We start from the raw sequence: 18,313 nt of genomic DNA, 5'->3' as shown, positions 1-18,313 counted from the left end.
GGACCTCTGAGACCGTGATACTGAATGTATTCATATATATAATCACACACATGTGCATGTGTATACATAAATATACAAATAAATGTAAAACAATAGTATTTACTCAATTCCTTACCCTCTTTTCCTGTTTCTATCCTCTCTCCTATCTCTCTTCCTTAACCTAACTCCTCTTTGTCCTGTAAGACTTACCAGAGTTTCATTATCATGTTCATCTGTTTGTGTTGTCATAACAGAATGCCTGGTCTGGGGTTTGAATTCAGTAGTAAAGTTGCCTGGTGTGCATCCTGTCCCATTCTCCCAAAATAACATCTGAGACTAGGTAATTTATGAAGGTGATGGCTTGGAGCTGAGTGGAGAAGCTGGCACATGTACAGAGGGGTGTCACATGGTAATAGAAGAAGCCAGGTGTTGTGGTTGAAAAGATAATAAGTCCCCATAGGCTATGTGTTTGAATGCTTGGTCCATAGTTGGTGGAACTGTTTGGTAAGGATTAAGAAATGGACTTGTTTTCATTGGATTTGGGCACTGATATTTCAAAAGCCCATGTCATTCCAGTTAACTCTTCCCTTCTTCCTCCCTCTCCCCTCCTATTCTTCCTTTCCTTCACTCTCCCTCTCTTTCTATCCCTCCCTTTCCCAGTAACTTTTGGACTAGGATGTAGTAAGCTGTTAGGTACTGTTACCTGCCATGACAGACATGGACTGACCTTCTGAAACTATTTTGGAATTGGTATCTCTTCACAGCAATAGAACAGTAACTAATAACAGGTCAAGCTTGTTTGTTTTTAAGTTATTTTATTAGATTTGTTTTATGGGTGTGGCCTGTATATATATATATATATATATATATATATATATATATATACATATATATATATATATACACATACATATACATATATACACATATATATATGTACATATACATACATATATATATGAATGTTGCCCGTAGAGGCCAAAGGACAACCTCAGGTGTCATTCCTCTGAGGCCAAACATCCTGGTTTGTGTTTATGTTTCATTTATTGTTTTTCTTTTTTGAGTCACAGTTTCCCTGTGACCTTGGAGAAAGACTCAAAAGGTTGGAGGTGACTAATCACTAACTAAAGCTTAAGTGGAAAAGCTGGAGGCCTTTAGAGTTTCATTTCCTGCTCTGGAGACCAGAAAAGACTGATGATCAGGTCTAAGAACCTGACTAGCATAGTTTCAGATTGGGGAAATTTTCAGCGTATCTGTTACACTATGTTGCCCCAATTGGGAAAGGATTGTCATCCTGGAAAGGGATGTGAACTGAGGCCCCCAGTCCTCTGAGCCAATGGAAGTGGGCTAATCTTTCTTGTGGAAAAAAAAAAAAAACCAAAACAACAACTTGTTTTTGTGTGACTCATGAGACAGTGTCCTGTTCTAAAACTTCCTTTACTTTCCCTCCTGGGCACCAGACCAACAACTGGGTTTAAGTCATTTAGGACTGAGCCAAGAAAGTCCTGTATGTACTTGTGAGGAGGAGAGGATAACTCAGATGTGAGATCTAGCCGATAGGTACAACTATGGTGTAGTAAGACAGGCATGAATGGCTGTGTGATGGAACAAGAAGGGGTTAAAATTCCACTTAAACGTTTTCCATTAGAGCTAGAAGCTTAGTGGGGACAGGAAACATTTTACAGGTGTGCCTGTCAGAATAAGGTTGTTTGGGGCTGGAGAGATGGCTCAGCCATCTCTTAACCTCTCTACCAGAGGTCCTGAGTTCAATTCCCAGCAACCATGTGGTAGCTCATTAACCATCTGTAATGGGATCCAATGCCCTCTTCTGGTGTGTCTGAACTCAGTGACAGTGTACTCATATACATAAATAAATCTTTTTTTAAAAAAGAATAAAGTTTTGTTTGAGTTTGTTTGCTTGTTTGTTTTGTTTTTCAAGACAGGGTTTCTCTGTATAGCCCTGGCTGTCCTGGAACTCACTTTATAAACCAGGCTGGCCTCAAACTCAGAAATCTGCCTGCCTCTGCCTCCCAAGTGCTGGGATTAAAGGCGTGCACCACCACGCCGGGCTCAGAATAAAAATATTTTAATTGCTTGCACAGAAGCTGCCTGGTGCCTCTGTAACAATTAATATAAGAGCCCTTAGCCTTGGTTTCATAGACAATTTAAAGTCAGCCTGGACAAAATTTGTCTCAAAAGTCAAAACGGGGCTGGAGAAATGTCTTAGTAGTTAACAGTACCTATTTGTTGGTTGTTTATTGATTTCTGTTGTGGTTTACACTCATGAAGAGTGTTTTGATAAAGAATAGCAAGCTTAGAAAGGAAAAATACAAATTGCATGGTTAAAGAACAAAAGGTCACCAGGAAGCACAATGGAACTAAATCCAGTGTTCAAGGAGATAAACAGATTATGGAGTGGTGACTTTGGGGCAAGATCCCACCCAGCTAAGTTTCCTGTTTATACATTTGCCCATTGAACAAGGAATATCATGTTAGGTATTCTTACTACTTGGTTATTGTTGTCATTTGGACTTTTAATCTAGAATGAACAACAATCCAGATATGGATGACACACTTTTTTGATCTGGATAATGAGGAATAGTGGCCATGAAAAGCTTAGGCCCAGGCATGATGGTACACTCCTTTAATTGCAGGAGACAGAAGCATGCAGTTCTTTGAGATCTCAAGATCTGTTTAAAGAGCAAATTCCAGGACAGCTAAGCTTAGGCAGTGAGGGATATAATAGGACAAAGTGGGTTGGGGCATGTTCCAGGCCCAGCAAGCAGCAGAACTTGGCACTGGCTTTAGAGTCAAGAGTAGAAGGAGACTGCTGGGAGAGTTGGTGCTGGTTAGCTGGAGCTAAGAAATTAGCGGTGATTAAGAAGAGACCAGCATCACTGAGGTGAAATCTTCTAGGAAGTATTTTCTGAGAGCACAATGAAGCTGTGTTCCAGAGACAGCTGAGATTGTACCTCATGCTGCAGCTGGGCTTGGAGATGTGTAAGAGTCACCCAGGTGTTACAGGTTTTAAAGTCATGAAGGGGTCATGAAAAACTGCTCAGGCTTGGCACTGTGAGAGGCTAGGAAAGGCCATTGGTGAAGGTTCAGCATCAGTTGATAGCCCAGGACTGAGGGGATCATGCGAAGATGTTGAGTCTTAGCACATAAAAAGAGAGCATATGAGAGGCTATTGGTGAAGCTTAGTTTCAGTGGAAGACCCCAGCATATTGGAGATGCCAGTTCCACGGGGTGACACTAAGAACAGCAGTAGCAATGGAGCAGCAGCCAGATCCTAGAGTGTTAGAGCGGGCAGAGCTAGAGCAGTGACTTAAATCCTTTGGAGGAGCCCAAAAGATCATGTGTGGATCCCAGACATTGGAACAAGAAGCTGTAACATTAAATTCCCTTGGAGAACCCAAGATGTTAGAGATACAAGAGCCACGGAAAGCTACTAACAGGGGTGGAATCAGCTCCCCCACCCAAAAAAAAAAAATTGTGTTGCAGTCAGCAAAGGTAAAAGGAGTTGGGCACCAGACATGGAGATGCAGAGTTTGGAATTGAATTTACCCAGATGGTTTTTGGTATTGCCAGGATTTTTCCACTATGACGTTTTTAAATGGTATATATATCCAGTGATATTGGAGGCAGGTGATCTGCCTTTTGGTTTTGATTTTATAGGGGATTACAATTAAGAGATTTCATGACTCTCAGAAGAGACTTTGAACTTCAGACTTTTAATATTGTTGAGACTATTATAGACTATGGGACTCCTGAAATTGAACTAAATGTATTTTGCATTATGCTATGACTTGGTATGGCCCCCATAGATTCATGTGCTTGAACAAGTCTATGGGGGGCTAGGGAGTGGAATGTGGTAGTTTGAATATGCTTGACCAAAATAGTGGCACTATTAGGAGACATGACCTTGTTGGAGGACGTGTGTCACCGTGGGAGTAGGCTTTGAGACCCTCCTCACAGCTGCCTGGAAGCCAGTCTTCTCCTATTTGCCTTCAGAACATGTTGTAGAAATATTTACTCTCAATTGGGGTTTCTACCCTGCCTTTGACCATTCAATTCCTGGATAAAAGACAATTTTTATATTTATAATAAGTTTTAATTAGCACTAGAGCTAGTAGATATACTATTATATCTATTTCCCAAGCAATAATCCCTAGCAATATTATATAACTTGCTATGTTGCATCTTGGCTGCTACTAAGTCCAATTAGTGACATAGTGACATTTGAGTCTATGAGCAAATTCTCTCATCCCTGGGGGCAACCAGGTCTTGGGAGCCAGTATTTAGCTTTACAATACATAGCAAACAATCAAACCTCAACAGGAACAAAATGTAGGACTCTCAGCTCCTCCAACGCCATGTCTACCTGGACACTGCCATGCTTCCTACCATGATGATAATGGACTGAACCCTGAACCTGTAAGGCAGCTCAATGAAATGTTGTCCTTTATAAGACTTGCCATGGTCATGGTGTCTCTTCACAGCAATGAAAACCCTAACTAAGACATCTGCTGTTAGAAATCAAATCATCATCTATTTTGTAGTTTCACTGTGGCTCCTGGGTCTATTGGAGGGTAAGGATGGTCTGAGCCACCCATTGAGGTGCTAGATGAACTGAAAGGAAAACTGGTGGTAGGTAGTTAGGGAAGTAGTTCTGCTATTCTAGTGGCAACACCAGTGGTTATGCCCAAGACTACAAGAAAGGGTAGGACCTGAACATTCATCTGTCATGCCATGTGTGTGATGGAAGCCGGCATGGGTTCTCCACCAGGTACCACCTTTAGTCCCAGACCACCTCAGAGTAAGCAGGGGCAAACTTGAGTGCCATGCCACAGAAGACTGAGGCATTGAGTACATTTGGACATGGGGTCTGGGTAATAGTGCTCAGGGCATCATTACAGCTTGAGGAATTCAGTGTGCTCATAAAGTGTGACCCTGAGGAGTCAAAGCAGTCTCCAATACCAGAGACGGGAGGTGGGAGAGATGAGGGGAGGTAGTCATATTTGGCTCAGAGCTGTTAATGAGCTGTTGACTGACGGTAGGGCTCTCTCGAACATTAAATAGCCACATGTAAGAGTTACTCTGGACAGGAATAGGTAGGAAGAAATAGAGGAGAAGAGAGCAAGATTTTTGGATCATTTATTTGTTTGGCAGATGTTTTCACCATTGAAAAATCTAGCATGCTGATGGGCAGTGGTGCCTCATGCTTTTAATCCCAGCTCTCAGGAGGTAGAGTCAGGCAGATCTGTGAGCTTGAGGCTAGCCTGGCCTACAGAATGAGCTCCAGGACAGCCAGAGATACACAGAAAAGCTCTACCTTGAAAACAAAAGAAAAAAGAAAAAAAAGAAAGAAAAAAAAGGGGGGATCAAACATGCCAATTCTGGATATTGCTGAAGCCAAGCTGTTTGTAGTAACAGAATAAGGCTTTAATAAACTCCGAGTCCATGGAGGAAGAGTGGAAGAGTCACAAAACAAACTCTGGAGGGAGGTTCTATAGTTCCAAGTGGGAGCTGAGTGGCAAAAGAGAAGCTCAGCAGAGAAGCTGTGAAACTTTGAGGATAGAGCTGAGAGACCTAGGAGGGTCAAGGTTGAAGAAGCCCAGTAGGGCTTAAGGAAGCTTCAGTACTTAGCAGGCAGCTCCTAGAGAGAGGAAGTGTCTTAGTCAGGGTTTCTATTCCTGCACAAACATCATGACCAAGAAACAAGTTGGGGAGGAAAGGATTTATTCGGCTTACACTTCCATGCTGCTGTTCATCACCAAAGGAAGTCAGGACTGGAACTCAAACAGGTCAGGGAGCAGGAGCTGATGCAGAGGCCATGGAGGGATGTTCTTTACTGGCTTGCCTCCCCCGGCTTGCTCAGCCTGCTCTCTTATAGAATCCAAGACTACCAGCCCAGAGATGGCACCACCCACAAGGGGCCTTTCCCCCTTGATCACTAATTGAGAAAATGCCTTACAGTTGGATCTCATGGAGGCATTTCCTCAACTGAAGCTCCTTTCTCTGTGATATCTCCAGCTGTGTCAAGTTGACACAAAACTAGCCAGTACAGGAAGCAAGGAAAATTGAGCGGTATATTCCAATAGAGGGAAAGGAGCAATATTAAGCAAGTTGTCTTAATAACTAGAGCAAGTGGTGGGAAGAGGTAGGCTCTAGAATTTGAAACCAGATATAATGGGTAGCAGAAGCCAGCAGACACACCTGACACACCTTACACACCTGACCCTTACACACCTGAAGAGAGCCAACTCATCAATTTGAGTCAGTTTGAAATGCCGAGACATGGGCATGGCTAAAAGTAGAGTGGCATCTCTACCACTACCTGACAAAAGAGAGCTCTGGAAGAGAGTAGTGTTTGGAGATCCTTGTATGTTAGAGATAGGATAGCTGGTGAAGAGAAGACAGTAGTGGGCGACTCAAAGGATAGCCTTTTCTTCTTTGAGTATAAGAAGTCCAGCTGTGCCCAGATCATACAGACAAGGTGCCCGTCTTTGGATGGTATGGTCAAATATTTTTATGAGTATGCAATGGACATAAAGGAAGGTCCTAGTTGATGACTTTGGACCGTAGGGCATATCTCTCCTCCTCTGGAAGATGTAGGGCTGGGGCTTGGAGGAGTGCCTGCTGGAGCTTACAGAAGAGTTTGGCAACAGGCTGGAGGAGGGGGTCACTGAGGGACTAAGTGTTGGGTTTTTGTTGTTGTTTTGTTTTGTAACGAAATCTCAATCATTTTGGTTTTACCAACAAAGACTCAGGAGCCAGATGCTGCGGTGAAAGCCTGACAGCTCCAAGAGGCAGAGAAAGCTCCCAGCTGACCTTCCTCCTTAGCTGAGGTCCCACCAGGAATGCCCACCTCTCATGCTGTCTCAAAAAAAAATGCTTTTTCAACCTCCCTTCTATTTGTTGTGTGTGTCTCTCTATCATCCTCCTGACTCCCTGTTACACTCAGTGGTTTTTTTTTTCCTTAATAATCCCATGTTCATATCCTGTAAACTGGTTGCTTGCTCTGCTTCTTAACCTACAGTTGACTCTATTTAATGCCGTTTACAAGATTTAAGCAGAAAGCTCTTGGATTAAAGGTATGTGCTAGGGCTGAGCCACACCACAATTAGGTCACAGCATCCTGTAGTTTGAGGACACGCCCAGGACTCAGAGAGGACTGAGTGAGGACCAAACTGTTCTGTGAGTTGTCACCGCACTCAACAGGAGTCAGGGATAATAGCCCAGCTAACAGACTCAGTGTCTGGAACCTTGGCTTTCAATGGGGCCCAAATGCTTGCCTAAAGACAACAAAAAACTGAAGGCAAGAGTGAGATTTCATCCACAGGAAAGGGTTGGGGAATGGAGTTGCAAAAGCCAGAGTCCTAGATTGGCTGTGCGACTATGGTCAGCTCTGAAGGGAAAGCAGGAAAGAGGTCAGGAAAGGGTGCTGTGGTTGTTCAAATATCCTTGGCCCATAGGAAGAGGCACTGTTAGGAGTTGTGGCTTTGTTGGAGGGAGTGTGTCACTGTGGGGGTGGGCTCTGAGTTCCTATGCTCAAGCTCTGTTGTTAAAGAGTACCTCCTGCTGCTGCCTTTGCTCAGTTTTCTCAGCACTGTGTCTGCCTGGATGCGGCCATGCTTCCCACCATGATAGTGGACTGAACCTCTGAACCTGTAAGCCAGCTCCAATTAAATGTTGTCCTTTATGAGACTTGCCATGGTCATGGTGTCTCTTCACAGCAATGGAAACCCTAAGACAGTTGGGCCTAAAGAAACTGCAGGATTTCAGCTCTAAGGGTATGGGGGACAGGGTCAGGTGATGAGGACCAGCCATAGGCCTAAAGACAGTGGCGGGGTGGGGTGCATTTCCACCTCTAAGAGTACCAGGGTGGTGCCAGACACTCAATGGTCATTTTCTCAGACTCAAGAAAAGTGTTTATACTGACCAAAGGGAAACTTACATAGTTGTCACTGGTGGATGGGATGTCAAGTGATCAGTGAGCTGGAAGGTGAGTCTGTTCTTGGTGAACTGGAGATGGGGGATTAGGGTCCCAGTGTAGCTTAGACCACAAGGGGGAGCACAGACACCAGGAGAGCCTACTCGACCCACCTACCAAAGTAAGTCCATAAGTTTAAATTATTTAAAATCTACTTTTAATATGGGTTCTTAAATGCTTTAATCTCTCTTTTAGCTCACCAGAGGTAGTGAAAAAGAAAGGTTATTAGGATATGAGGGACTTGGACCTGTTTTAAAAACAATTTTTTTGTATAGGTTTTTTTTTTTAGATTTATTTATTATTATATTTATGTACACTGTAGCTGTCTTCAGACACACCAGAAGAGCGCACCAGATCTCATTACAGATGGTTGTGAGCCACCATGTGGTTGCTGGGATTTGAACTGAGGACATTTGGAAGAGCAGTCAGTGCTCTTAACCTCTAAGCCATCTCTCCAGCCCCTAAAATTTGTTCTTTAGAGCAAATTCAATCTGTGTTGTCTAGAAATCAACAATTTAATTCACAGAAATCAGCAGGGACAGCTTGATCCAATCGCAAACACTTTACAAATATACCAGCAGTCCAGTGCAGTAGTTTCAGGATAGCAACAGTGAATCAGCAGTGGTGGCATGACCTAGCAAAAACAGCCAGGTCTCAGTCGAATTAGCAGGAGTCAACAAGAACCAGGGCCAGCAGGTATGCCAGAAGCTCTCTGCTGTGCCTGTCTCCGTGAAGTGAAGACTAGGGAAGATGAAGATGTGAGACCAAAAGAAGCATTGCAAAGCTAGCTGTGCAAGCCCACTGTCTCCGTCCATTGAGTCCTTTTTATACTCCCTCTAAACATCACGTGTTCTCCCATGGGTCTTGCCTCACCATGAGAGTCTGTCTTAACAAAATTCCACATAGAAGTCCATCAGCTGACACCACTTTGCCAATCGGCCCAAGTCTGAGGAAGCAGCAAGAAGCTGTCAGAACACCACCAGAAGATTTTTGGTGTGTTTTTCTCTAGGGAGTCACGACAAACAGAGCTCAACAATGCAATGTAAGGCGAACCAATACATGCATGTTGTTAGCAAAATGTCCTTCACCATGTGTCCAGCAACAGTGTACCTACTTGTAATAATAAATAAATCTTTAAAAAGAATCTTTCATCTACTTCAGCAAAAACATTCGTTTGTGTTTCTGCCTTATGGAAACATCCTCTCACCTGTTTCTGTTTCAAGAAAACACTCTTTCACATACCTGCTCCAGCAAAAAACCATCTGACACAACTGACTTTCAAAAACAAAAACAAAAACAAAAACTCACAAAGTTCTACTTCATAAGGGTCACAGATCTGAGGGAAAGATTTCCCTAATAGTGTTGCAGCTCTAAAGGGAAAGGTATCCTGAAAGTTAGACCCACAAGGAATAACTCACGTATAAGATTTATTGGGTAAGACACAAGAGGGGAGCCGTCTCTGCTTTGGGTGAGAGGTAGCAAAAAACTGAGCAGGAAGTAGGCTTTATATAGGGTTTCTTTGTCATCCTCTGTTGGCCCAAAGGGCAATGTGGAACCTGGATGAATAGGTTCCACGGGGCTTAGGTCAGGTTGCAAACACAAGAAGTATTACAGCTTTTAGACAAGAAGCAAGGATGTTTGGGTAGCCTGTACAGGACAGGCAGCTGAGCTCCCAGGTCTCCCATTCACCACTGTGGTAGTGCCAGCACCAACAATAGGGACGGAAGAGACATGAGCCTAGCCAGCCAGATACCCTCTTACCCTTGCCCGCTGCCTTGCTGTAGTTTACAACATTGGGGAATCAAAATTCAGTGGAATCCCAAAAAGCCCAGCATCTAAGATCAACTACTTTATTGTGATATTTAAAATATCCAAAGCTTTTGAGTGGCTACTTTATTTCCCAGCTCACTAGCCCACATCTACTCTCACTCTAGTGGAGCCTTTCTGGAAAAGCTTACATTATGGTACTAGGACCCCAGATAATCAATAGTCACCAAAGCCACCCAAAGCCAGTATTGTCTAAGTTTGTTGTCTTATGCCCAAGAAGAAAAAGGAGACTCAGATGAGGATAGTAAGTAAATTCTGGAGAGTATGAGTGGCTCCAAGAGAAGAATACTTAGTTTTCATCTTAAATGTTCCTCAAAGACTCAGGTCTTATAGGCTTGGCCCCAGCCCATGGACTACTGAAGGTGAATTCATTTATTTATTCATTTTGCAGTTCTTGGGATGACCTACACCCACACATATTGTCTCAAATGGTTATGGAGGTGTGTCCTATGTTTTGAATTTTGAATTGATTAACTAGCAGTGTCAAGGGATGACAGAGTAGTTGGTATTGTCATTTCTATGGCCCATTACCTGCTTTCTATATGTAAATGCTACTTCATCACCTTAGAGAAGAGGATTCTCTAAGACTATCATGCTAAAAAAGCAAGCAGCTGTGGGGGAGGTCACGGAAGGTCAAGTTGCCCTAAGTCTGGCTAAAATATGGACTGGGTTTGTTTCTGCTTCTGGTTGACTCAGAATGAGCAAGCTGTGGAACCTCTCCTCCTATGCTAATAGTTTTTTGTATGATAAATTAATCTGGGGGTTCTGGTGAGATGGCTCAGCAGGTAAGAACACTGACTGCTTTTCCAAAGGTCCTGAGTTCAAATCCCAGCAACCACATGGTGGCTCACAACCATCCATAATGAGATCTGACACTCTCTTCTGGTGTGTCTGAAGACAGCTACAGTGTACTTACATGTAATAATAAATAAATCTTTAAAAAAAGAGAAAGAAATGAATCTGACTTTTTGTAGAATAAAGAGCTGATGGCTGAGGCTGGGGCAGAATGACAGGACAGAATGAGCAGGTAAAAGGAAATAAAACTTGAGACCTGAGATTCATGTAATTTATGTCAAATAGCCCAAAGAGTTGTTTGTGAGCTTTGAAACCTGGGGCTGAGAACATAGCAGAACAGGCCAGGACATGCCCCGGCAGGCCCATCATTGAGACATTCCTGAGGCTGCTTAGCCATAAAGATAAAGAGAATGACATACTGGACCGGATGGGCGCCTCCCTATCTCCCGCCCTTCTGACAGTCTGCTGATGTTTAAATGGACCAATCATGTGAAACCGCGCCAATTCCTCCCCCAGCCCCAGCCCCTTTTCTATAAAAACCCCTAGCTTCCAAGCCTCATGGTCGAAACCACTGTCGCCTGCGTGAGATGCGTTTCAACCAGGAGCTCTGCCATTAAACTACCTCATGTTTTTACATCAAGGCATTCTGTTCTGTTCGTGATGCTTGGGTGCACACCGAATCGGGAGTTGAGTGGGGGTTTCCCCACTAGGTTCTTTCACAGGCAGAGAGACAGACAGAGGAACAGAAGCATGGACAAGGACAGAGCAGGGAGGTAGAGCAATGAGAGCCACGTGGAAAGACACAATGACAGAGAAGCCAGCTTAAGTTAGAAGCTAGGTGAGACAATGCCCCAGCAAAAACTAGAAAGATGTCTCTGTGTCTTTATTATTAAACCACAAGTGGACCCCAGAAGCCCCACAATAAGCAGTGGACCCAACTTAAGGCTTTATGTTTGCTTGGCAACCACTTGATCACTGTACATTCAGTGGTGTTACTGGAAGATGGTAAAACCTTAAAGAAGTGGGACTCCATGAGAAGAAGTTAGGTCATTGAGAACATGACCTTGAAGGAAAAATTGGGACCCTAGCCTCTTCATCATTTTTGCTTCTCAGTCAATATGTCACATGCTCTCACCATGATATATAATGATTACCACAGGACCCAAACCAATCATGGGCCCAAATAATCTCTCCTTCCTTATAAGTTGATTATATCAAAATGATAGAAGAGCTATCTCCTAGATCAGCCCACTCCTTGCCCAAGATACACATAATAAATGTGCTGAAGCAAAGAATCCTTTTTATTCTACTTTGTCTCTACTCAGAAACTAAACCATTTGCTGTGTATCTTAAGTATAAGGTACTTTGCCTCCACAGCTGATCAGCCTGTCTGGGCTGCTCTGAGGCAAACAGTTGCAGTCTCCAGTTTAGCACCTCACAGTGAAACAGCTTTAGCACAGAATTGTACTCCTTGAAGTCTCAGGAAGAGAAGGGGAGGGAGGCCTGTCTCTGCCCTTTGTTTTCAGCACTTGTACAACTTTCAGAATGTGTTCACATGGTAAAAAGCTCAGTAAGAGTTTGATATAAATTCAGGCCATAAATTGAATAAGAGAGTTATATCTGGCTAAGCATTCATCATTTGTTAGTAGCTTACAGGTTCATGGAAAGTTAAAGACCACAACTAAGCTGTCCTTGAAGTTTTATATAGATAAACCCAGTTGAGATCTTATCTCCTGCTTTTGTACCTGTGGTCTCCTGTGCTGTATATCATCTTCATCATCATCATCTTCTTCTTCTTCTTCTTCTTCTTCTTCTTCTTCTTCTTCTTCTTCTTCTTCTTCTTCTTCTTCTGATTTATTTATTTTATATATGTGAGTACACTGTAGCTGTCTTCAAACACACCAGAAGAGGGCACCAGAACCCACTACAGATGGTTGTGAGCCACCATGTGGTTGCTGGGAATTGAACTCAGGACCTCTGGAAGGGCAGTCACTGCTCCTAGCTGCTGAGCCATCTCTCCAGCCCCGTATGTCTTCTTTATGACATCAGTTAATGGTTTCTGTAACCCCTTCAAATATGCCCTAGGTTTTAGAAATCTGTTTTTGCCTCAGAAGCAATTAAGCAGTTCCGTTATAAAAGAGACTCAAATGTCTTCATCTACATTGCCGTTCAGAAATGATGGTGACCCTAGCATGCTAGTTACAGAATAAATGCTCTGTTATTGCATAATATCCGAGTCTGGGGGCTTCCTTCAGCAAATTTCGGGCCCTTACAGAAGTTTGTTGCTGCATAGTTGGTGATTCTGTCAGAGGGGACAGAGTCACCCAGCTTTTCCGTCTTTGTGTCTGTCGTTTCTCCAGTGTGTCTTTCTATCTCCTTGTTGCCCTAGTTAGGCAACAGTGCCAAGCCAGGTGGAACTCCTCAGATGCACACACACTTCACATAGCGTGATGAAGGGAAACCGACAGAAGTACTGCTCAATCTATTCAATTAACAAGGTAGAGGATGACTAAAATGGCACCTATACCAGTTGTAGTAGTTGGTTCTGGCTCCACCTCCCAGTTCCATGCTCCCAGAAATAAGGTACAGATTCAACATGTATTTACAAATACCTTGTCCATAGAGCTAGGCCAAGTCTTCTCTGACTAGATCATAATTTAAATATTCCAATTTACTCTAATCCACATTCTGCTGTGTGGTTGGTTACCTGTGCTCAGATACCATCTGTCTGTCCCATCACATCTTCCTGGGTGAATCTCCCACACCTGGCTCTTTTCCAACATCCTTTCTGCCTGCCAGATGTCCCACCTTTTATTCTACCCTATCCTATATACCATAGGTTTTGTTTTGTTTTGTTTTGTTTTAACTGACAGGTGATGAATACATAAAATATGCAAAATATTCTCTCTACAGCAGTTTTTGTTTTGTTTTGTTTTGTTTTTAATGGTGATCTCTTGACTAAGCTACTTCCCAGCTATTTTTCAAAGCTAGACAAAGCCATTTGTCTTTAGACTATGTGACTTAAAGGAAAGCTGAGACCACAGGGTTAAGGACCACATGACATTACAATAAGAACATAGTGATAATCCCCGTGGTATTTATACAAAGAGACCTGCCATTTGCTTTAGTGACTGCACATTGATGAAAGATATACTAAATATTTTTAAAACTGTTGAACACAGGATCTCAACTGATAGTAATGTCTGAGGTATCATGATATCCCCTAAGAGTGAGGGCACACAGGGCTGGAGAAATGGCTCAGTGGTTAAGAGCCTAACTGCTCTTCCAGAAGCCAGCTCTTAAATGAAATCCTGGCCTAGATGTAGTTTATAGTGTAACTATTTTCCCCAAAGACTTCAAATGTATAATCAGAATAAATATATTCAAAGAATGGCCAAACTCCCACATCATTTCTTTGGCTTAGAATAAAAGTATGGTTATAGGAAAGATTGCCAAGATGCTGCTTAACCAAGCCTAACCAAGACAAAATATGAGGCATTATCCTATTTTACGAAATGTGACAGAGAATAAATGCCTTTATGCCTTTAAACCTAAGATCACAGGGATGTGGTACCCATCATATCCACATCAACTTCAGCTGTGTTACTGGGTGAACCTTGGAGGTCTTGTGTAGTTTGTGACCCCTGAAAAAAAGAACATAGACTCAGTCCAATATAATGAAAAGATTTATTGATTAGCTGCTAGCAGGGCAACACACTCTGAGTCAAATTAAAGATTCCATGCAAAGGGGCTGGGGGAGAGGGACGGGTTTTTAAAGGTGAAAACTGCAAGAAAACCTTGAGTATCTGCGCCAGTAAGCCTTGAGCTGTCTACTTTGCCAAGATTAAGTAGTCAAAGCAACCTCAAAATAATCCTTGACTGTTTGTATAAGTAGGTTGTAGAAGCTAAAACACATAATAATAACAGGTAGATGGTCATGGTGTAGTGGGTTGGCCTTATGCTGCTTGTATTCTAATATTTGGGGCCCTCCAAGTCTGGTTGCCCCAGAGATGAGAGATGCTAAGTGCCTGTCCCCAAGTTATTTCTAATTGGTAATAAAGATGCCAACAGCCATTATCTGGGCAGGAGAGGACATGGGTTTTCTGGGCTTGGGGTCAGGGGAAGGAGGAGAAGAGGAAGGTGCAGGAGAAGAGGAAGGAGAAGCCACCATGGGTTAAGTAAGGATTAAGAGACTGTGGCTCTGAGGGTGCCCAGTTCGAGTTAAGAGCAGCTCAGATGGAATGTAGTATATAGTAAGTAATAACTCGGGTTATCGATAGAAGAGTAGATTCTAACAGCATGGAGGATTGGTAGCTGCCCAGCTATTTTGCTGTTTAGGGCTTACTGTAAATATAAAGGCTGTGAGTGTGTCTTTTATCTGGGACCTCAACAACTAAATGTGGGGTAGAAACCCTGGGATTTAAATAATTTCTGCAATGCATAGTTGTACATTTCTGGGTGGGTGGGTAGTCACTGAGTCGTCTTCCAGGGACTGGAGTCAGAGACAAAAGTCAATGGGTACCAAGATGGATGCCTAGTATAAAATGGATTTTAAAAAAAGATTTATTTGTTTTATGTATATGAGTACACTGTATCTGTACAGATGGTTGTGAGCCATCATGTGGTTGCTGGGAATTGAATTTAGAACCTCTGCTCACGCCAGTTGGCCCCCCTCAGTCTGGCACAAAGATTTTATTTATTATTATAAATAAGTACACTGTAGCTGTCTTCAGACACACCAGAAGATGGCATCATGTGGTTGCTGGGATTTGAACTCAGGACCCCTGGAAGAGCAGTCAGTGCGCTTAACCTCTGAGCCATCTCTCCAGCCCTGATTCACATTTCTGTAGGACTAAATATTGATATCTTAATGGTGTTGACATTTATATGTGTGTGTGCATGCATATACACATGTGTAAGCTAGTTTATGATACAAGGGCATATGGTAACATCCAGAAGTGACAGGAGAGAATTTTAGTCCATTACATTCCCCGCTGGCTCTATGGTAATGAATTAGGAGATTTAATTTTAGGGCCCACGGTATTTATAGTGTTTTGTCAGAACACCACACAGGAATGGAGTTCTTTGAGGAGAATTCTAAGTGCTTGTGGGAACACTCCAAGAAAACAAGAGTCTTCTGACCTTAGTTTCTTCAAAACAAGGACTGTTCTTGGAGTGTGTTTTTCTAGCCCTCCCAGATGTAGCTATTAGGAATGAGTTTGCTTCAGATTATTCATTATTGCTTGCTGCTGTTATATGTCTTAGTTAAGGTTTATTGCTGTGAAGAGACACCACGACCCTTTGAACCTAACATTCTAAACTTTTGTTTCTGTAACTGTTTCTCAGCTGGAATTGGGGCATCACTGTTAGGGGCTGAGGAAGGCTGGGATGCTTGTCAAAAGCTGAGACAGGGCAGGGTATAATAGGCTTGCTGCCCGGGGTTCTTTTGTACCCCCCGGGGTTAGGGAAGTGCAGGTATCTTTGGAACAGTCTGGAATGCTGCTATGAAGCTGGGGCTCTAGCTGGTAGGAAATCTCATCAGAAGCATCTGGTTTACACAGGTGTCTTAGCTTGGGATTTATCTCTGTGAAGAGAAACCATGACCAAAGCAACTCTTATAAAAGAAAACATTCCAATTGGGGCTGGCTTACAGTTTCAGAGGTTCAGTCCATTATCATCATGGCAGGAAGCTTGGTAGCCTGCAGGCAGACATGGTGCTGGAGAAGGAGCAAGAAGAGTTCTATATCTTGATCTGAAGACAGCCAGAAGGAGACCTTTTTCTGGAGGCTGTCAGGAGGATGGTGTGGGTCTCACCGGTCAGACTTGAGCATATATACAAGACCACAAAGCCCTGCCTCCACTATGACACACTTCCTCTAACAAGGCCACACCTCCTCCAATAAGACCACAGTTTCTAATAGTGTCACTTCCCATGGGCCAAACATATTCAAACAATAACAATAGGCTTTCAGGAGGTCCAGGGTTTCTTCTCAATTTCAAAGGACCACCTGAGGCTACCGGGTTTGGAATAGTTGATTGAAAATCTGCTCAGACAGATATAGACTAAGGACAGAACATAAAATTAAGGAGATCAGGGGAAACCCTTTATCTTGGGTGTACATCTGAAACTCCTCGCTTCTGGTAGTTGGGAGAGTGGAAGAAGTCTTAAGATCTGGGGGAGACGAGATTTCCTTAGCAATAGGAAAAGGGCAAGAAAGGCTGTTGACCTACATGATAGGAGTGCTTATTTGGAGTTCGTTTGACCTGTAGCAGGTGGACCTGAGTCACAACCCCCTGAAGCTTACATGGAAAAATATTTTTTTAAAGATTTATTTTATGTGAGTACACTGTTGCTGTCTCTAGATACACCAGAAGAGGGCATCTGATCCCATTACAGATAGTTGTGAGCCACCATGTGGTTGCTGGGAATTGAACTCAGGACCCCTGGAAGAGCAGTCAGTGCTCTTAACCTCTGAGCCAGATTGGAAGACCAGGAGACTTTCCTATAGATGTGGAACTTGAGATAGTGCCCTATCTTGGTGAGGCAAAGAGGGGCAGTCAATTTTCCAGTGTTCCGCTTATCCATAGTTTGGGTACAGGCCTGGTGGTAGGTGAGACATGGGGCAGTTATTTGTCCAGTGGTTAGTGTTACCACAATCCGGATGTATTGTTTGTGTCCTGTCATCGTCGTCTTCTTCTTCTTCTTCTTCTTCTTCTTCTTCTTCTTCTTCTTCTTCTTCTTCTTCTTCTTCTTCTTCTTCTTCTCCTCCTCCTTCTCCTCCTTCTCCTTCTTCTTCTCCTCCTTCCTTTCCTCCTTCTTCTTCCTTAAAGATTTATTTGTTTATTATACATATAAGTACATTGTAGCTGTATTCAGATGCACCAGAAAAGGGCATCAGAACTTATTACAGATGGTTGTGAGCCACCATGAGGTTTCTCGGATTAGAACTCAGGACCTCGGGTTGTCGAGATGGCTCAGCGGGTAAGAGCACTGACTGCTGGCTCACAACCACTTGTAATGAGATCTGATGCCCTCCTATGGTGTGTCTGAAGACAGCTACTGTGTACTTATTTATAATAATAAATAAATCTTTGGGCCGGAGTAAGCAGGGACTGAGCGAGTGGGGTTGACTGGAGCAAGCAGATATCCTAAATTCAATACCCAACAACCACATGAAGGCTCACAATCCCCTGTACAGCTACAGTGTATTCATATACATAAAATAAAGAAATAAATCTTTAAAAAAAGATAAAGAAAGAAAACAGGACCTCTGGAAGAGCAGTCAGTACTCTTAACTGCTGAGCCATCGCTCCAGCCCACGTCCTGTCTTCTTTGGAGGAGAACTCAGTGCAGTGGTTCTTTGTCTAAGCCCCATGCTCTCAGAAATAAGACTCAGATCAAAATATATTTACAAATACCTTGGCCATATAGCTAGGCTCTTCTCTGACTAGATCATAAATTGTCTGGTTTATTCTAATCAACATTCTGCTACGAGGCTGGTTACCTGTGCTCAGGTACTATGCACATCTGTCTCTTCACATCTTCCAATGGGAGTGCCCTGTCCCCGGCTCTATCCCAGAATCCTTTCTGCCTCCTGGATGTTCCATCTTCTATTCTATCCTTTCCTATATGCCATAGGTTGTTGTTGTTGTTGTTTTTTGTTTGTTTTTTTTTTGTTTTTTTTAGTTGACAGGTGTTGCATCTATACAACACAC

Source organism: Mus musculus, chromosome 1 (genome assembly GCF_000001635.26).
Source record: "Mus musculus strain C57BL/6J chromosome 1, GRCm38.p6 C57BL/6J".
Classification (NCBI taxonomy): Eukaryota; Metazoa; Chordata; class Mammalia; order Rodentia; family Muridae; genus Mus; species Mus musculus.
The sequence above is the reverse complement of the archived record's forward strand: the minus strand, read 5'-3'. Positions refer to the sequence as shown.